The 19312-nt window shown below is 44.7% G+C and overlaps 1 pseudogene; it reads right to left on the reverse strand.

The window, feature by feature from the left end:
- Nucleotides 1–348: 348 nt before the first annotated feature.
- On the reverse strand, nucleotides 349–2872 carry LOC117981099 (small ribosomal subunit protein uS5-like; annotated as a pseudogene).
- Nucleotides 2873–19312: the final 16440 nt, after the last annotated feature.

Below are 19312 nucleotides of genomic sequence, written 5' to 3' on the forward strand. Positions count from 1 at the left end.
ATGATGAACCCAATGTACCTGTCAGCGAGTTTCAACAGTTATCAGCCCGTGGCCAATCTTGTTTCACCTGCTGCTGCTCACTATTCTCATTCTAACCTGCCTCCAGGTTGTTTTGAAACAAAACCCGAACAGCATATCATCACATCTATCAATATAATGATACATTAAAATATATAATTATAATATCATTACCATACCTAAAAATAATAAAAAATTCCCTAATATTATAAAATATATAGTGTTTAAACTTCCTAGGTTAACTTATAATTTTATTTTATTGTTTTACAATTTGTTTGATTCAGGATCCCAATAATTTCATATGTTGCAATCGGCTCATAGTGTCTTTATTTGTTTTTAATGTATATGCTCATCCCTCTTCTTATTTTTCCTCAGCTGTGTATTTATTGAAGAAACTGGGTTGTTTATCCATTTTCCACATTTGGATTTTGCTGAATGAATCCCATGGTGGTGTTTAATGTGTTCATCTGTTCCCTGAGTTTCCTGTATATCACTAGTATATCCTGTATAGCATCTAGAGGTCTCATCAGATTCAGATTTGATTTTTGGCAAGAACGCCTTGGAGGTGGTGCTGCAAACTTTTACCAAGGAGCACAAACTGCCTAATTGTCATCTCTCTTTTTGTTATTAGCAGCCGTTGATTACTGACTAGATCCATTATTTCTTCAGAATTTGCATATTAGTATTATTTATTTATTTATTTATTTATTTATTTATTTATTTTGAGACAGTCTTGCGCCAATGCAGTGGCATGATCACGGCTCACTGCAGCCTCGACTTCCCAGCTCACGTGATCCTCCTACCTCAATCTCCCGAGTAGCTGAGACTACAGGCATGCACCACCAAGGCAAGCTAATTTTTTGTATTTTTTGTAGAGATGAGGTTTCCCCATGTTGCCCAGGCTGGTCTCGAACTCCTGGGCTCAAGCGATCTGCCCACCTTGGCCTCCCGAAGTGCTGGGATTACAGGTGTGAGCCCCTGCACTTAGCTGTAATCGTTTATCATTTTTTTGTTTGTTAGCTGGACTTTTATAAAGGGTAACATCCTTTCATAAACTACTTGGTTAGCCTGAGGTACTGTTCATTCAGGGAAGGCAGGGTAAATGCTTGATTCTCCCTATTTGTTTTCAGTTTTAAAAATAATGAATTTGTTCTCTAGCATTATCCAAAGGTAATCAATGAGATTACTTTGTATCATTATGAACTCATAATGAGTTCATATGGGTTTAAATACATGAGATATGTTTCAATCCATTTCAGTTTTTATCCTTTTTTTTTCGGGCTTAATTCACTTTATTTTTCTTATATAAAAACCCAGGCTTAATTCACTTTATTTTTCTTATATAAAAACCTTTGTTGTAGCCACAGCTGGAGCCTGGGTCCGCGGCACGGAGACTCTGGCATGGGTCTTGACGAGGTGGTCATTGAATTCCTGATCGGGAGACTTGGTGAATACAGTCTCCTTCCAGAGGTTGGGGGTCAGGTAGCTGTAGGTCTTAGAGATGGCATCAAAGGTGGCCTTGGTGAAGTTGCCCAGGGCGGCAGTGCAGCCCCGGGCTGAGGTGTAGCAGTCATTGATACCAGCCATCATGAGCAACTTCTTGGGCACAGGCACCGAGACGATGCCAGTGCCCCTGGGTGGAGGGATGAGGCGCGCCAGCACAGAGCTGCAGCAGCCTGTCACCTTGCAAGGGACGGTGTGGGGCTTGCCGATCTTGTTCCCCCAGTAGCCTCTGCGCACGAGGACAATGGAGAGCTTGGTCAGGATGATGGCTCCACGGATGGCAGTGGCCACCTCCTTGGAGCACTTAACACCCAGACCGACGTGGCCATTGTAGTCCCCAATAGCAACAAATGCCTTGAACCTGATGCACTGGCCAGCACGGGTCTGCTTCTGCACCGGCATAATCTTCAAAACCTCCTCCTTGAGAGAGGCCCCCAGGAGAAAGTCAATGATCTCGGATTCCTTAATGGGCAGAGAGAAGAGACAGATCTCCTCCAGGGACTTGATCTTCATGTCCTTGACCAAGTGGCCCAGCTTGGTGACGGGCATCCACTCCTTATCCTCAGCCTTGCCTCCATGAGCTCCGCGGTCTCAGCCCCAGCCACGTGCATGGCCGCGACCCCGGCCCCAGATGCCACTGCCGAAACCCCCGCGGAACCCAATGCAGTTCCCCATCCCAGGGTCCCCAGGGCCTCCCCCTCGCCCCGCTGCATCGGCGTCATCCACCATTTGGTGTTTTCTCGGAGAAGCTCAGTTTTTATCCTTATTGACACTCAAATTATCCTGTTTTTGGCCAATGGAAATCTCTTCAACTTGGCTTCTGAGCCCTTTTGATTATTATCCCAGTAGTCTCTGCTAGCTTCCCTGCTTTCTAGAATGACAAGATGTACCATTTTGTACATTTCCTGCCCCAGAACTGCAATCTGCCTCTCCGAGGAACCTTTGTGTTTGTTTACTGGGAAATGGTATTTAGAGGCCACAGTCTGGGTGCTAGGGGTTATCTTTTTAAGATCATATTTGGTACATACAAAAGAGTATATGTATTATTTATGTAATTATGAAGCATAATAGTAACATGGCTGCCTATCAGCCACAACCCAACTGAAGAATTTGAACATTATCAACAAGAGGTATGTGCTCCTCCTTTAACTGAATCCTCAGACTCCATCCAAGAGGGTGAATTGTGTATTTATTATTTTCTTGCTTAAAAAAACTTTATCACATATGTATGTATTCTTAAGTATACATGTTTAGCTTAGTTTGTTTTTGAGCTTTGTAAAATTGATATAATATTTGTTGTCTTCTGGACCTGTCTTGTTTTTACCAATGTATTTTTCTAAGATTTATCTATTTTTTTAAAGCTGTAGTTCATTTATTTTCGATGCTGTATAATATACCATTATAATATACAATGCTGTATAATATACCAAAATAAATATACAATTTATTTTATCCATTCTCCTGTCTGTGGACATTTGAGTTGTGTTCAGTTTTTGCTACTACAAATATTTAGCTAAGAGAGTGCTGTTACAGGCCTCCTTGTTCACAGCCTCAGAAGAATGTGCAGGAGTTTGTGTGGGGCAGTGGTTATCGAACATTTTAGTCTCAGGATCCCAAAGAGCTTTTGTTTATGTGAGTTATATCTAAATATATTCACTATATTAGAAATTAAAGCTGCGAAAAATGTATTTATTAATTCATTTTAAAATGATTAAGAAACTCATTATATGTTAACATAAATCACACACTCTAAATGAAAAATAACTATTTTCTGAGACAAAATAAATAGAAAAGAGTGACGTTGTTGACGTGTTTGCAAATTTCTTTAATGTCTGGCTTAACAGAAGACAGCTGAATTCTTGTATCTGCATCCATGGTCAATCTGTTGCAATATCATCCATCATGCGTCCTCTGAAAAATACTGTACACCTGTGAGACAAGAGTAAAAAAGTCAAATAATACTTTTCAAATATATTATGAAAATAGTTTTGACCTCACGGATCCCCTGAAAAAGTTTCAAGTCCCTGGACCACAATTTGAGAATTGTTGCTCTGGAGAATACTGGTCTAGGGGTGAAATTGCTGGGTTATAGGGTCGCAGAGAACATATGCAAATGTGTGGCTATGTAAGATAATGCCAAATCGTTTTCCAAAATGGCCGTAGTAATTAATACTCCCACCACCAGTGTCTGAGAATTTCCACTGCTCCATATCTTCCCTAACACTTGGTGTTATTAGACATCCTAATTTTGGTCCATCTAGTGAATGTGAAATGGCATTTCATTGTGACCTATTTGTGTCCCGGTTTCTTCCCATTTTAATCCATTCTTCTCGCCCTGCCAGATTAATCTTTCTATGAAGATATTTTGGTCATGTTATCCTTGGTCTTCTTCAAAAACTTTCCCTCAACAGAATAGGAGCAAGTTTATCATCCTTCCATTCAAGGTGCTTTACTCCAAAGGCTGAAATCACTTGGCAGTATTTCGTCTACAGCCTACTGGTACCATAGATTCCAGGCAAATGGAAATATCTATTACCAAACAGGCCCTGAAATTTCCCTCCTCCGTGTTCTTGCTCATGTTATCTTTCTACCTTGAATCCCCTCTCTATCCCACATCTGCCTGTTGGAGACCAATCATCTCTCGTGACCGCTCAAATACTACCTCTTTCAAGAAAACTGCCTGCATCTTTCCCTCCCCTGAACCCTCATCACACAAGGCTTGTCTCTGCTTTGTCCCTCTACTGCACACCACCTTGGGTTCTTGTTATGAGTGTCCAGTGGCTCCTTGAGATCAGAGACTGTGCATTTTCCTTCTTGTATTCCCCACAACCCCTAATATTGGGCGTGGAATAGAGTGGGTGCTAAAAATATAGTTGTCAATGTCTCTGTTTTACATAGGAGGAAACTGAAGCTTGGCCAGATTAAGAGCTCAAGGGGCTTTCTCTAGAGCTGGGGAATCAGGATCCTAAGTTAAGATAGAGCAATACAAGGTGTTCTCTGATGAAAGATTTTACAGCTGATTTATCAAATGAGGGACCATAGAGGAAGAATGGTGAGGGCTCAGAAGAGGGAGGGGACTGGGGCAGGCAGGGCGGGCTTCTTGGAGGCAACAGAGCTTGGAATGAGCATGGGAAGATGGGGATGTGGATGAATGGAATGGAGGTGCACTGTGCCTGGTGCTGTAGGGAGGAGAGACCTGGGCCTGAAACACCAGATTAAAGGATTTGGGTTGGATCCCAAGGCACAGTGTCTGTGTGAATCCTTAGAGCCAGGTCTCACTGCCTGCCGTAGCCAGCAAGGGGCTGGCCTGGCTGGGGCAGAGACACAGGGACAGCAAGAAATGAAGTGGGAGGGCTCAGGGCCTGCAGCATGTACTGCAGCTCCCATGCCAGCTGCAGAGGACTGGGCCCACCCAGAGGCCCTGGGGGAATCTGGGGGCCCCTCTATTTTCCTTCAGAGGAGAGGTGTTCTGAGGGATCTTTTCTGGGCCAGGGGCTTCTAGAGACTTCAGAGGTGACCAAGGTCTGCCCATGGCTGTGGCCTTTCTTTCTCCCCCACTGCTGTCTGGGCTCCATCCCTGCTGTTCTTAAGACACTGGTCAGCCTCTCTCCTTCATCCTTGGTCTCCTTCTCTGTTTATCCAGGTGCAGAGGGGCTGTGTTGCCAATGTTTGGGACTTCCATTTGGTCATGGGCTGAACTAATCAGTTGGGGGCCTGCTTAGTTTCTGACCAGAGGGGTTCACCTCATCCAGGTAAGGAGACTTCCCCATAGGCCTGCTCAATTTTCAGCACTGAGTTTGGGGCCAAAGCTTCTGTTAAAAATCAGTGTCACTTAACTTTCTATTTTCTAATTATTGTCCTGGTTACTTTCTTTACTCAAGGACTTGAAGAAGGTGAAGGCAGGGCAGGTTTGGGCATAATAACCTTCAGTAGCACTTGGGTTCACCCTGGTTTCTAATAGTGTCCCCTGACCCATCAGGATAAACATGCTCAGTGCTTATTCAGGTGGGCTCCAAATCTCACTGAGGCCTTGGTCTCACTTTGCTGAGAAGAGATTTTCATCATCATCATCATCATCATCATCATCATTATCACCACCATCATCATAACCTTCAAATAGTTTCCATTTACTGAGCACACCTGTGTGGACCAGGTCTTGTGTTAGGTACTTTATGCCCAATAGGTCATGGGATCCTTGAATAACTGTGCAAGGCAGGTGTTAGCATCCCTGGAGAAGGACAGGTGAGGAAATGGAGGCTCAGAGAGGGGAAGTCAAAGTCACACAGCTGCCGACTGTGTGAATAGAAGGTAATGCCCAGTGCTTCCAGCTCTTGGTGCAGGACTGTCAGTGGTGTCACCAGAGCAGAAGTGTCACCATCCCATGGCTAATGTGGTCTTGGGCTTTTAGAGAGAAATTGAGGCAAACAGCTGGTCTAGTTCAGTGTCTAAGTTTGTAGACTTGGCTGGCCTATTCAAACCCTTGGCCACCATCAGAGCCACCTGCCCTCCTCTCAGGGTAGTGTTTCCTGCCTTGAGGGAGCCTCTGGGGTCTGCTAAATTAATTGTGTATGAAAGCAGAAGGAGCTAATAGGGTCTGTGGGACCTGTGTGATCCAGGGCTTGCCACCTGGCCTCCTTGGTGGCAAGGAGAGGTGGGATTTGAACTCAGTTCTCTATGGGCTGCTAAGAGTTTAGTAATGGTAGTGGTGGCAGCATAAGATGATGTGTGTTGATTTCACATGAATAAGGGCTCTGGCAATTCTGGCATGCAATGATTCAGGCTGTTTGCAGGAGACAGATCAGGGGAGGTTAAACCAGCTGGAGATGTTACATTTACCAAAGGACATGACAGAGAAGAGAAATAAAGGGTGGGTTCTCAGGAGGGATGGCAGGTGGTGGCAGAGGCAGCACCTAGCAAACAGCTGTTGGGCACCTGCTCCATGCCAGGCTCTGGACTGGTCTCTGTGCTGGTTTCCAAGGCCCCAGCTATGGAGCTGACCTATGTTCACCCTTGGGGAGCTCAATCAGGGAAAGACAGACATCCTGAAGGATACCAGTTGTGTGCTATGCTCTCTTAGGATGTGGAGTTTGCATTCTTAAGAAATCTTGTATTATAAAAAATTGAATTATAGAGACAATTGCTTCAATGGAGAAAATGAGGTTAGGGGTTTGAGAGTGTCAGACGCCATAAAAATGTTATTTTTCCTTCAGGAATGTCAATAATAAAGGTGCTTTTACAGCTATAAGTGTATGGCTATAAAAGATGAACATCACAGAGCAAATCCAGTTTTAGACTTCCTCATGATTTTGTTCAAGAGGAACAGCCTTTTCTCCCCTGTCACCCAGCACTATCACTAGCTCAGACCTCCAATCACCTTGACAATCCTCTGCTGGAGTAACAAAGCATCGAGTCCCTCTAAGGAGGCATCCTAAAGACATCAGGACACGCCTTCTTCAGCGCCTACCATCTCCTTCTCTAGTTCACCTGTAGCAGATTCCTCCCCTCCACTGTATTATAACTAACTGTGATCTGCTCAGTATAAATTGCGCTCTTTAATTAAAGGATCATATTGTATTTAATTTGCACTGAAAAATCCCACCATAGGAGAAATTCTTGGAGGTTATGAGAACATTAATGGTGGTATGTAGAGGCAGTGTCATGTCACAATTAAAGGTGGGGCCTCTGGAGCCAGTCTTCCCAAGGTGAAATCCTAACTTTGCCACTTACTAGCCATGTGAACTTGGGCAAGTGACCTAATCCTCTGCATTTCATCTCTAAATTGGGGAGAATAGAAGCATCTACTTCATGTAGTAGCCAGGATTAGAAGAGGTAATGATTGTGGTGGCTCACTACAGAGCCTAGCACATGATTAGCACTCAGTAAATGCCAACTATATCACAGGGCAGAGAGAGGAGGGGTCTATTTTAGCCTGTAGTGTGGGGTGTCTGTGAAGGAGGAGAGATTGGAGCTGGACTTCAAGGGTAGTTGACATTGGACAGGAGGATGAAGCAGAGGGAACAGAGAGACATAGCAAAGCTCTTTTGAAGTCCCCGAAGGAGTCGGGAATAATGGGATGGCTGGGTCAAATGGTATTTTTAGTTCTAGATCCTTGAGGAATTGCCACACTGTCTTCCACAATGGTTGAACTGTTTACAGTCCCGCCAACAGTGTAAAAGTGTTCCTATTTCTCCACATCCTCTCTAGCACCTGTTGTTTCCTGACTTTTTAATGATTGCCATTCTAACTGGTGTGAGATGGTATCTCATTGTGGTTTTGCTTTTCATTTCTCTGATGGCCAGTGATGATGAGCATTTTTTCTTGTGTCTGTTGGCTGCATAAATGTCTTCTTTTGAGAAGTGTCTGTTCATATCGTTTGTCCACTTTTTGATGGGGTTGTTTGATTTTTTCTTGTAAATTTGTTTGAGTTTTTTGTAGATTCTGGATATTTGTCAGATAAGTAGATTGCAAAAATTTTCTCCCATTCTGTAGGTTGCCTGTTCACTCTGATGGTAGTTTCTTTTGCTGTGCAGAAGCTGCTTTTCACGCTACTCACTGGGCCTTGGGCTAGAGGTAGGAAATGAGGAATATTTCAAGGGAGTCCTCTTGCTTTTAGCCACCACTGAAAGTTGGAATTAATTTCAGCACTTATTTAAAAGTACAGATTTGTAGAATCTGTCCAAACCATCTGAATCAGAATCTGCATGGGCAGGATCTGGGGATCAGTATGTTTAAAAATCTTTAGAAGTGCATCTCATGCAGCCAGCCCATAGGAACACCATGGTGAAGGTCCATATGTTCCTTCCTCTCCTCTTATAAGAACAAGAGAAACTGGACAAGGAGGGGATGAGTGATGTGGCTCAGAGGAGCAAAAACTAGAGGGGCTTAGCTTCATTATCTGTGTGATTTGGAGCAAATTGCTTCCCCTCTCAGAACCTTGTTTCCTCATCTGAAAATTGGGATTTATGATAACTTTTGCAGCATGGGGTTGTTATGAAGAATAATTTATTCCCTTCTCCTATGTTTAGGGCCCCTCCCACAGAGGGAAGTGAAGGCTTCAGGAGGGTGGGGGTTCAGGCATTTTCCTTGTATCCCCCAAAGGGTTGAAGTGGATAGTCCTGTGGATGCTTGTTGACAGGGCATCCCTTCCTCTCCATCTTCATAGTCACAGTGAGGCCTAATTCTCTGCCACCTGGGTATGGCCCCAGCCTCTTTGTCGGTCTTGCCGGACCCTCCCAGAGGCTCTGTAGTGGGGAAGCTTGGCCCTTCCCAGTGGCTCCTTCTAAAAACTCCATGAAGTGGGCACTCTCTGGCTTGGCTACCCACTTGCCTCGGAGGCCTCTACAGTTCTGGGTCAGCCCCCAGCTGGCTGGCTGGGACTTCCTCCTAGCTTGATTTCTTCTAATGTCCCAATCTAGGCCTCCAAAAGAGCTAATGAGGAATAATACAGACTTTGGCCTGGATGTCAACTCCAGAGATTCTTGATTTCTACTTTGTAACAGAGTGGGCTGAGAGGAGGTATTAATATTTGGAATCCTAGTTGAGTAACCCGAAGCAAGTTTTTAGGGGCCTGAGATTCCTCGGTGCCAAATGGAAGATGCTAGGACTTGTAGGATTCTGTGAAGATTAGAAATACCACAGATTCAGTGCCTGAAAAGAGGAGTTGTTCACCTAATGGTAGCAAACCTTGTTACTTGGGTACACACCCTCCCCACTAAGATGGGGAGCTCTTTGAGGGCAGGGACTGTGCTTTTGTGTAATATAATAGTTTTAGTTTACTGAGCACTTTCTGTGAATTGGGCTGAACTTTTATGGGGTTAACGATTACACTTACCTCATAGGTTGTGTGTGGATTAAATGAAGAAGACTGTGCCCATTTTACAGATAAGGCAACTGAGGCTCAACCAGGTTAATGCTCTTTGTTTGCAGTTTTGTCTTTCTCTGTCCCTGCATAGGGCCTCTCACATACTTGAATGACTCTGAGATTGTAGTACCTAGTATGGACATGATGGGCATTTTGGAAGGGACCCAGGCTTCCCTGCCCCTTTCCTTTCCCTGTCCTGGCCTCCCTTGCAGGAAGGGAGGTTGTGAGCTTGTTGCTGGGGTGGCACTGAGGGAGGGCCTCAAAAGTCTGGGAGCCAAGTGCAGGGAAGAGGAAACCCATCAGAGGCCCTACCCTTGGTGGGGGGACATTCCAAAGAGCCAAGGAGCAACCTGGGAGAGGTTGAGTCATATTAAAGTGGACACCTGGGGGGTAGGGTGGGGATGGCAGTGGATATGCACACAAACCCACCTCTGCTCTGATCAGCAGAGTTTGCTGTTAATGGCTTTGGTTGGCAGAGAGGCTTGGTTCTCCCTTTGTCTCTTTCTAATTGTGTCTCTTACTGTTCTATTTTTTCTTGGTTTTCTCCAGTGATGAAGCTATACTTGTTTCATTTTCCAGATGGGGCCACTTGAGGGAAAAGACCTACCCAAGGGCACATAATCTGTACATGAGAGAGAGCCAGATGTAACAGACTGAGTACTGGACTTGGGGTTAAACAGACTGTGAATCCTTCCACCCCATTGGCAAGTTACTTTGGACAAGTTACTTTAATCTCCCTGAGCCTCAATCTGCTCATCTTTAAGATGGAAGTCTTAATAATCTCCTCATAGGGGATTAAACAAGAACATGAACGCACCTTTTCTAACACAGTGTTTGAGATGAGTAGATGTTCAAAATAGGGGTTCATTTGCTTGTTTGCTCTTTGGCTCCCACCTTTTTTTCAACTGCCCCAAATCTCTTTCTGCTCACCTTTTCATGTTCCATGGGGTCTTTACACCACCGTGTTAGCATGTGTTTCTGCTACATGGTTATTTCTCTTTTAGAAGCAAGTGAGTGAAGGGAGGGCCCAGTGGGCAGCTCAGAACTCAGTAATAAAACCACACAGAATCCATCTCAAACAAAACGGCAGATTGGCAAGAGTGACCTGCATGTAGTTTTTTATTTCATTTACAGTATGCAAGGACTGTGGGAGGACAGCTGGAGGGGGAGTCAGGAAATGGGGGTTCAAGTCCATGGAGTGGCTATGTGATGCTGGGCTGGCCCCTTTTCCTCTCTGGGCCTCAGTTTCCCCATGTGACAATAAGGGGTCAGGCCAGGGAATATCCTGACACTCGGAATTTTTAATTTTATTCTAATTATATGTTTCAGGGAGGAATAACTGGGCCCTGGATAGAATGTGATGAATGAATATTCTTAATGAGAAGTGGAAATAATTTGTGGTTGAGAGCTGTGCCTCAGATCAGAGTGACAGGATACATGGCTAGGCTATATTTTCCAGCAGATTAAGAGCTGCAGCCCAAGACTCTGAAATATGAAGAAAAAAGGAGAAGATGACAGCATATCTTTTTAAAGAAATATTTTCCAGCCAAATGGTGCAGCAGAGGACTTCCAGGAATTTGTTCTTGTTCTGTATCAAAGGTGAAGAGTTCGTAGCCTTCAAGGAAACAAGAAACCATGGGATGGAGTGAAGGAAGGTGGCCTGGAACCAGCTGCTGAGCCTCTCTGAGCCCCAGTTTCCTCATCTCTAAAATGGGGCTGATCTCCTCTCCCTCAGACTGTTGTTGCAAGAATTAAAATAGATGTTGAGTGGGAAAGCATCAGTCCCATAGCAAATGGCCCCTGAGTAGTAGGATCTGAGTTCTGGTTCTGGTCCTGCTGGGGTGTGGCTGGTTGAGAGGTCAAAGAGGTAATTAAAAGGATTGCCAGCTTCATTATTGGGAGCTGAGATTCCATTTTAGACCAAGAGTGTGACCAAGGTGGTAACCTTAACATTTCATTTCTTCATATTTATTTATTGAGCCAATATTTTTCAAGTATTTGTCATGTACCTAGTATTTTGTTGCTGCTAGGGTAGACAACAGCCCCCCCGCCAGCCCCTGCCACCACAATGTAGAAAGTACCTCCACATCCATAGGCCCTTCTCTACCCTGGTCCGGCCCACCCAGCCAGTTCCTGAGTAGAGAATGGGGCACAGCATCCCTAACCTCCCTGTTCCCCATCCAGACAAGCACATCCTATCTATTCTGTCTCCTGATGTCATTCACACTGTCCCTCCTCCTGCAGCACCCCATGTTTGGCTTTCCATGTCACCTTCCTCACTGCCTTTCCAATCCAGGTCCCACATAGCAGCCAGCATGGCCCTTCTAAAGCACAAACCATATCACTCCCTTCTTCAAAACTCTCCAATGGCTCCTTTCTGCCCCTCCTCAGAAAGGAGACAGCCCTTTGCGTGGCTTAGCAGGACCCTCACAACCTGGCCCTGCCCCTTAGCCTCATCACACATAGCGTCTTCAGAGCACACCTTCCCTGGCAGTGCAGTTCATCTGTTTCAAGCTTCTGTGACTTTGCTGGTGGAAAACCACCTAGCCATGCTAACTCCTTTTCTCAGCTATAGAAAGAGTCTTGGAGGAAGGAAGTGACCATCCAAGATCACATGTGAAATGTGATACAGGCCCTTTTTTATCAGTCTGCTCAGGCTGCCATAACAGAATACTATAGGATTAAACCACAGAACTTAATTTTCTCACAGTTCAGGAGGCTGCAAGTCCAAAATGGAGATGCCATCAGGGTTGGTTTCTGGTAGGGCCTCTCTTTCTGGTTTGTAGATGGCACCTTCTGGTTGTGTCCCCACAGGGCATTTTTCTCTGTGGGTGCACACTCCTGGCATCTCTACCTCTTCTTAGAAGGATACTAGTCCTATTGGATTAGGGCCCTACACTTATGACCTCATTTAACCTTAATTAGCCCCTTAAAGGTCCTATTTCCAAGTAAAGAAAGTCACACTGGGGATTAGAGCTTCAACATATGAATTCTAGGGGGACAAAATTAAGTCCATAATACCCTTCTTGCTGGAGATCTGAGGCCATCACACAGAAAATGGTTCAGGGTCGAGAGCAGCTCATGTGTGTCCTGTGGAGCTAATGGGACAGGGGTGCGAGGAGGAGCTTGGCGGTTAGAGAAGGAAAGGTAGACGATTGAGACAGCCAGAGATGAGAAGGGGAGGGTCCTGTGGCCTGGAGAGAAGGTAAGAGCAGCCTGTGCAGGGGTGTGGGGCCTATACTAGGAGTGAACACACAGGTTGGGTTATGGAGTGGGGGTAAAGGAGAGGCTGGTGAGTGCAGGTGGGGAGCATGTCTCCTTGTCTGCAGAGCAGGTGGTCACTAAAGGCTGCCTTTACTGTATGAGCTCAGCACCTCTCACCTGGTCCTCACATCACTCTTGAATGTAGGGATGCACACCTCTATTTTTGGGAAGAGGTAAATCCAGTTCCCTAATTGCCTGGCAAGTAGCAGAACCAGGACCTCAATACAGGGGTCCTGATCCCCAGGCTGGGGCCTATTTTCATCTCAGGGTCAGGGGTAGGGTAAGGCAAGTGAAGCACCAAGGAGGCACTTGCACAATCTGGAGGGTGGGGGCCTCCTTAAATTTTGTGCCCTAGGCACCTTGCTCATCTCACCCTAGTCCCGACCCTGACTGGCCTCCTCCTCTGTGGCGACTGCTCTCTTCTCTCTAATCTGTGCAGCAGAGGCAATAGGCTGCAAGTAGCTGCAGTCAGGCTTGGCTTTGCTCCTAACCAAGTGGGAGGCATAAAGTTAATGGCCCTACAGGTCAAATCAATTCAGGTAAAGTTATCACCCTTAGTTTTTCCTGCCCACCTTCATAGCTAGCCACGCAGTGTTATCTGTTCTCACTCATCTTCTTGGTTCATGTGGCTCCTAGGTCCACTTTCAGCCACTAGCACTTTTTACCCTCTAGCACCTCGGTTTCTCCATCTTCCAAATGTGGATGATAATGATGATTATGCTAGGGATGGTGGTGGTGATAATTCATATGTCATAGGGTTGTATGAGAATAGGTGTATACAGTGAGTATTATAAAAGTGTTAGCAGTTATTAATTCCAATTTTGCCTCACTCCTGCTCAGCGTTCAAAGAATTTTCACACCAAGTTCTCACTGTGGCCTGGAAGGTGGGAGGACAAAAATTAGTATACCCCCTTTAAAGAGGAGGCAAGAAGACTCAGAGAGGCCTTGGGACTTGCTCAAGTCACACAATCAAGAGATGGCAGAGCTAGGTCTGGCACAGAACTGAGGCAGTGTTGGTGGAAAGTGGGGGGGACCCCTCTCTCCTCACTCTGCCCCATGGCCTAGGCAGATGTTGTCAGAGGCCGGGAGGAACTCAGGACTCATAGCTGGAAACTTGAGTTCAAGACCTAGCGGGAATGAGGCAAAATTGGAATTAATAACTGCTAGCACTTTTATAATACTTACTGTATGCATCTATTCTCATAAAACCCTATGACATATGAATTACCACCATCATCACTATCATAATCATTGTTGTTATCCACATTTGGAAGATGAAGAAACTGAGGCGCTAGAGGGTAAGTAGCTTGCCTAAGGCCACATAGCTAATAAATGGTAAACTGAGTTCAAACCCCTACAATCCAGCTCTAGATCTGTGCCCTTAACCACAGTGCTATTTTTTTCCTCTGGGTCTTTTTCTACCTATTTTTAAATGTTAATTAAGAATGATAAGTTGCTTACTAAGGGCCCGACAATTTACATATTTTTTTATTTGATCATCCTGAGATGATAGAAATTATTCACCCATTTTGCAGATGAAAAAGTTGACACTTAAAAAGGGGCTTATAACTAGTAAGTGGAGGCTCAGGACTCAAGCCTAGCTCTGTCTAGTTCTAAAATAATAACAATAGTAATGACAATAATGATAATATTTATATTAGTAACAGTTACTGGCCAGACATTACACTCAGAGTCAAGAGTGCATTGTCTCTGGTCTCTAATTTGTGTGTGACCTTTTACCCGCTCCTTTTTTTTTTGAGATGGAGTCTCTCTCTGTCGCCCAGGCTGGAGTGCAGTGGCACGATCTCGCTCACTGCAAGCTCCGCCTCCTGGTTTCACGCCATTCTCCTGCCTCACCCTCCCGAGTAGCTGGGACTACAGGCACCCGCCACCATGCCCGACTAATTTTTTTTTTTTTTTTTTTTTTTTAGTAGAGGTAGGGTTTCACCGTGTTAGCCAGGATGGTCTTGATTTCCTGACCTCGTGATCTGCCTGCCTCAGCCTCCCAAAGTGCTGGGATTACAGGCATGAGCCACTGCGCCTGGCTTACCCTCTCCTCTTAGGATCTCACATTGTGGTCTCTGGTTCTGAGGCTCCTCCATCCCTGGCAGGTGGTGATTCACCAGGGTTGGCAGTTTGAGGACAGCTGATTCTCTCAGATGGAGGCATTTGTTATCTGTACATTGGAAATTATTTTTGTGTCCCAACCTAATTAGGGAACCAACATAATTTTAAAAAAAAGCCATCCTGGAAAATGAATTGCTTTTCGAAACAATTGTTTAGACAAAACACCATTTGTTCCCAGCTTTTGCTCCCTGCTGAAATGGCGGGCCACTTGTTTTGGTGACAGATGCCTTTTGCCTGGGATTTTGGAGCATGAGGAGCTGAGTGGGGTGAGGGTGGGGACTGGAGCTGGCCCACTCTCAGTTGGCCTCTGAGGGGAAAACCTGAGGTCCCCTGGAGGTGGGATACTCTAATCACTCTGCAACCAAGAGGGCCCCAGGCCTCCCGGGAAAGTCTGACCTGTCAGTCCTGATGTTGCGCTATAGACTTTGATTCAGAACTGAAGTCCAGAGAGGCACAGTGACTTGCCCAGGCTGCTCAGCAAGATGATAGCAGAACTACATCTAGAATCCACATCCCTTCATTCTTTCCATGGTGGCATGTGGTCTTCTGAATTGGTGATGTTACCTCACCTGACTTTTGTATCTGATATCCAGCCTATCTGCTCATACTTGAGGCTTCTTGGGAATTACTAACTTCTTGTGTCTTGCCACTGACCCTAAGAAATTTGGGTTTCTCCCTGGCACTGTTGCTCTGTGGACTGGAAAGATCCCAGCGGGGCTAGAGCTGGTAATGTGACCCAGCAAACAACTGTTCAGATTCAGGCAGAATAAGAGGGGCCTTCAGTCAAGTATAATGGTTTTTGTCTTGGTCATGTGACTTCCTTTCTTGTGTGTAATTAGTGGGCACCTCCATTCACTTGTGCGTTTTGATCTCAGATTCCTCATTTATAAAATGGGGCAGTATTCTCTGTTCTCCATATTCATTTACAAGGGCACTGTGAGAATCAATTATGTGAAGAAATAAAAAGTACTTGTGAACTAAAGAGTGATATAAAAATATGATTAACAATAATGGCCAATATTTACCAAGTACTTTATATGTGTGTATTAGTTGAAGTAAAGTGCTTGCTGCTGGAGCACACAACCTTCAAACCCCAGCGGATTAAACAACAAAAGTTTATGTCTTAACCACCATAGTCAGTGGTAGACCAAGTGACTCTTGGGAACAGATCTTTTCTAACTTTACCTTCCTGGATTCTTTCACTTTCACCCTCATTGATAAGGGCAAGAGAAAAGTATGGAAGATTGTACGGGAGGTTTAGGGGCCAAGGCTGGAAGTGGCATGCCTCACTTCTGCCCACATTCTACTGACCAGAATTCAGACTCTTGGTTCCTTAAGGCAACTGTGTGCCTAGGAGGAAAATAAACCTATTTGGTGGACACATGGCATTTTATCAGCTACAATGTGCTATGCAACTTGTTAGTGCTCATAACAATTCTCTAAATGATTTTATTATCCTTTTTTAAAAATCTGGGGAAAGAAAGGCTCAGAGAGATCAAAAGACTTAGAGAAGATGCCAAATTAATGGAAGGGTGGTGGTCTGAATTCAGTCTGTCCAGCTACACAGTCCCTGCTTTTTTTTGTTTGTTTGTTTAAGAAAGAACTTCTAGTTGTAGGTGGAACAGTTTAATTCATTTTATTTGTTGAATGCCTGCTATACACTGAACACTGCGCTATCTCCTGAACAATGTCATGATGATTCCTTTTCCTCTTCCCCATGCTGAGATCACATTTTTTTCTTCAGCAATTTTATTCTTTCTAATCTTTAAGGTTCAACTTCAGACTGTTGCTTTAAGGAAGTTTCCCCTGTTTACCCACAAAGAAGCACTCTTTTTAAAACCTCTCTTGTGCTAGCCTCAATTCCAGGAAATAGTGTGAAGTACAGAGTGAAGTGCAGAGTAGATCATTCCCCCTGCCCGCAGCTAGGAATTGACACCTAAAGTTTACTGCTTGAAAAAAAAAAGGCACAAAGTCTTTACATTTTAAAGAGACTAAGAGTCATGGTGCCCACCTTCTCACAGGACTGGCTGAGGGGCTCCTGGTTTTAAAAACCAGCCCTACTCTGACCTCTTCTTCCTAGAAGAGGAGAAAAAGCTGTTACCTCCTCTCCCATTTCCCTGGGAGAAACAAAGGATTGAACTTTTTCCCAAGGAAAAGTAGACTGACATTGTGTTTCTTCATTTAACTACCTGGCCTTGTTATGCCATAGCAAACGAAGAGCATAGAGAGAAAAGGGTGGTGGTTTAGCCAGACAAAAGGGGCAAAGACTTTCTTCCTCACAGAGATTGGATGAGATTAGAGACCTCGTACAGTGAGGGGCATCAGGGCACTGGGTTTGTGAGACTATGACAGTGAGTGTCAGTCAATGATAAGGCAAATCTCAGTTGGGATTGGCACTGCATAGTAAGCTGGTCAGGGAGGGCCCCCATCAGTAGAGTTTATGGGGGTCTCCCCTGCACCTGTAAGGAGCCCACAGACAAAAAATCAGGTCAGCAGCTAGGGTACAATTAGGAGAGGACTGTCTCACTGTGAGCTGTTACACCAGAAGTCTGCTACCTCCTGTCTCTCCTCACACCCCAATGCCAGAGCAGTGGAAGAGGGAGGAGGTGAGTGGGAGCAGATGCTGGAACTGGATTATGGATGGTGAGGGGAGGAGGCAGGGAATAAGAGGGGCTGGGTAGGAAGAGCTTTGAATCAAACGTAAGAATACAAAATATAACTAAATAGGATTGAATCCTAAAGAACCCAGTGAAACTGTTCTAGTAAGTGGAAGTGACTGAAAAGTTATGGCCTCAGATTGAGTTTGTTAAGGCAGTCTGCTACGCAGCAGGAAAAGGGAGGGTTCAACAGAGCACAGTTGGTAGCAATTATTGGAAAAATAAAACTATTCTGGGTTTATAACCCAGTGAGCTGAAACTCCACATTAAATCAGTTTCATACTCATCCATTTAGCTACTATTTGCTGAACTTCTAGTCTTTGCCAGACAGTGCTCTTGGCACTGGTGATTCCAAGGAGCTTACCCTCGTGGGGAGACAGACAAGTGAAAAAAGTAACTGTTCAGCGTGATAAATGCTATGAGAAAGGATGCTAGAGGAGAGTGGGGCACGCAGGAGAGAAAGACAGTCATGGTTGTGTGTGTCAGGGGAGAGGTTGGAAAGGTTTTCCAGGGTCTTGAAGAATGAGTTGGGGTTGACAAAGCAGCTGCATTGGGGAATGGTGTCCATGTGCAAATGCACAGATGCAGGAGAGATCAGGGCACACTAGAGAAACTGTGAGTAGTTTGAGCAATGCATAAGGGGTGTTCATTGTTATAATTTATTTTTATTTTATTTTTTGAGACAGGGTCTCACTCTGTTGCCCAGGCTGGAGTGCAGTGGTGTGATCTCGGCTCACTGCAATCTCTGTCTACTAGATTCAAGTGATTCTCATGTTTCAGCCTCCTGAATAGCTGGGATTACAGGTGTGCACTAGCACACCCAGCTAATTTTAGTATTTTTAGTAGAGATGGGGTTTTACCATGTTTGCCAGGCTGGTCTCGAATTCCTGGCCTCAAGTGATCCACCCACAGTGGCCTCCCAAAGTGTTGGGATTACAGACGTGAGCCACGGAGCTCAGCCCATTATTATCATTTATGTCTCTTATTTTCATTTTATCTCCTTTCCCCAACTAGACCGTAAACTCCTTCAGGGAAAAGTAATGTCAAATCTCAATTTCATCCCCTAATGACCAGCATTAGGTGCACAAATGTAATACTGAAATGTTTTTCACTGAGGGTAATCCAGCAGAAGTTGCATGATTCTCAGGGCTTGGGAATCCTGCAGAAGAAGGGAGGTAGATGGGTTTGTATGCGGCTTAGGACAAGTTAGCTTCCGGTTTAGGCCTTAGTTTTTTCTTCTGTGTATAAGAAAGTTGACCAGATGATTTCTAGAGTTAGTTTTAAAATAGTTTAACTTTAGAATTTGTGAGACAAAAGCAGTGGATTGGAAATCAGGAGATTTGGTCCCTATGTCCAGCTCTGCCATTGACTAAGTGTGTTACCTACCCTTTCTCCTTTCCCTTCTAAGCCCAAGTTCCCTATCTATAAGATGCAGGAGCAGCACACTATAGCTGTAAAGTCCCTTTAACTCCAACCTTCTATGCCTTCCACACTGAATTCAGTTGACCTTGTCCAGGACTGGTGTCCTTGCTCAGGAAGGCCTCACTTTCCTCAATATTCTTCAGACACATTTTCAAACTCTATGGGGTAAGAGAGGGAGATTAGGGTCAGGAGAGGGTATTTGAGTGCGGCAATGAATATTTATAACAGACGCTCCTACCAGAGGACACATTAAGTCTTGCAGCATAACAAAACTGAATTACCATGAAATAAACTTTCTTAATTAAACCAATTAAATTTCTTCCCAGTATGTAATTTAGAAACTCTGATAAACCCTGGTTGAAAAGGTTTGTTTTAGCCTTAAGCTGGCTGAGGAAACAGGAACATCTGGTTGGTGGTGGAAAGGCCTGTTTAGGCTCCAGGCCATGGGGGCAGCACCATG

This window comes from Pan paniscus, chromosome 1, assembly GCF_029289425.2.
Source record: "Pan paniscus chromosome 1, NHGRI_mPanPan1-v2.0_pri, whole genome shotgun sequence".
In the NCBI taxonomy this organism is placed as follows: domain Eukaryota; kingdom Metazoa; phylum Chordata; class Mammalia; order Primates; family Hominidae; genus Pan; species Pan paniscus.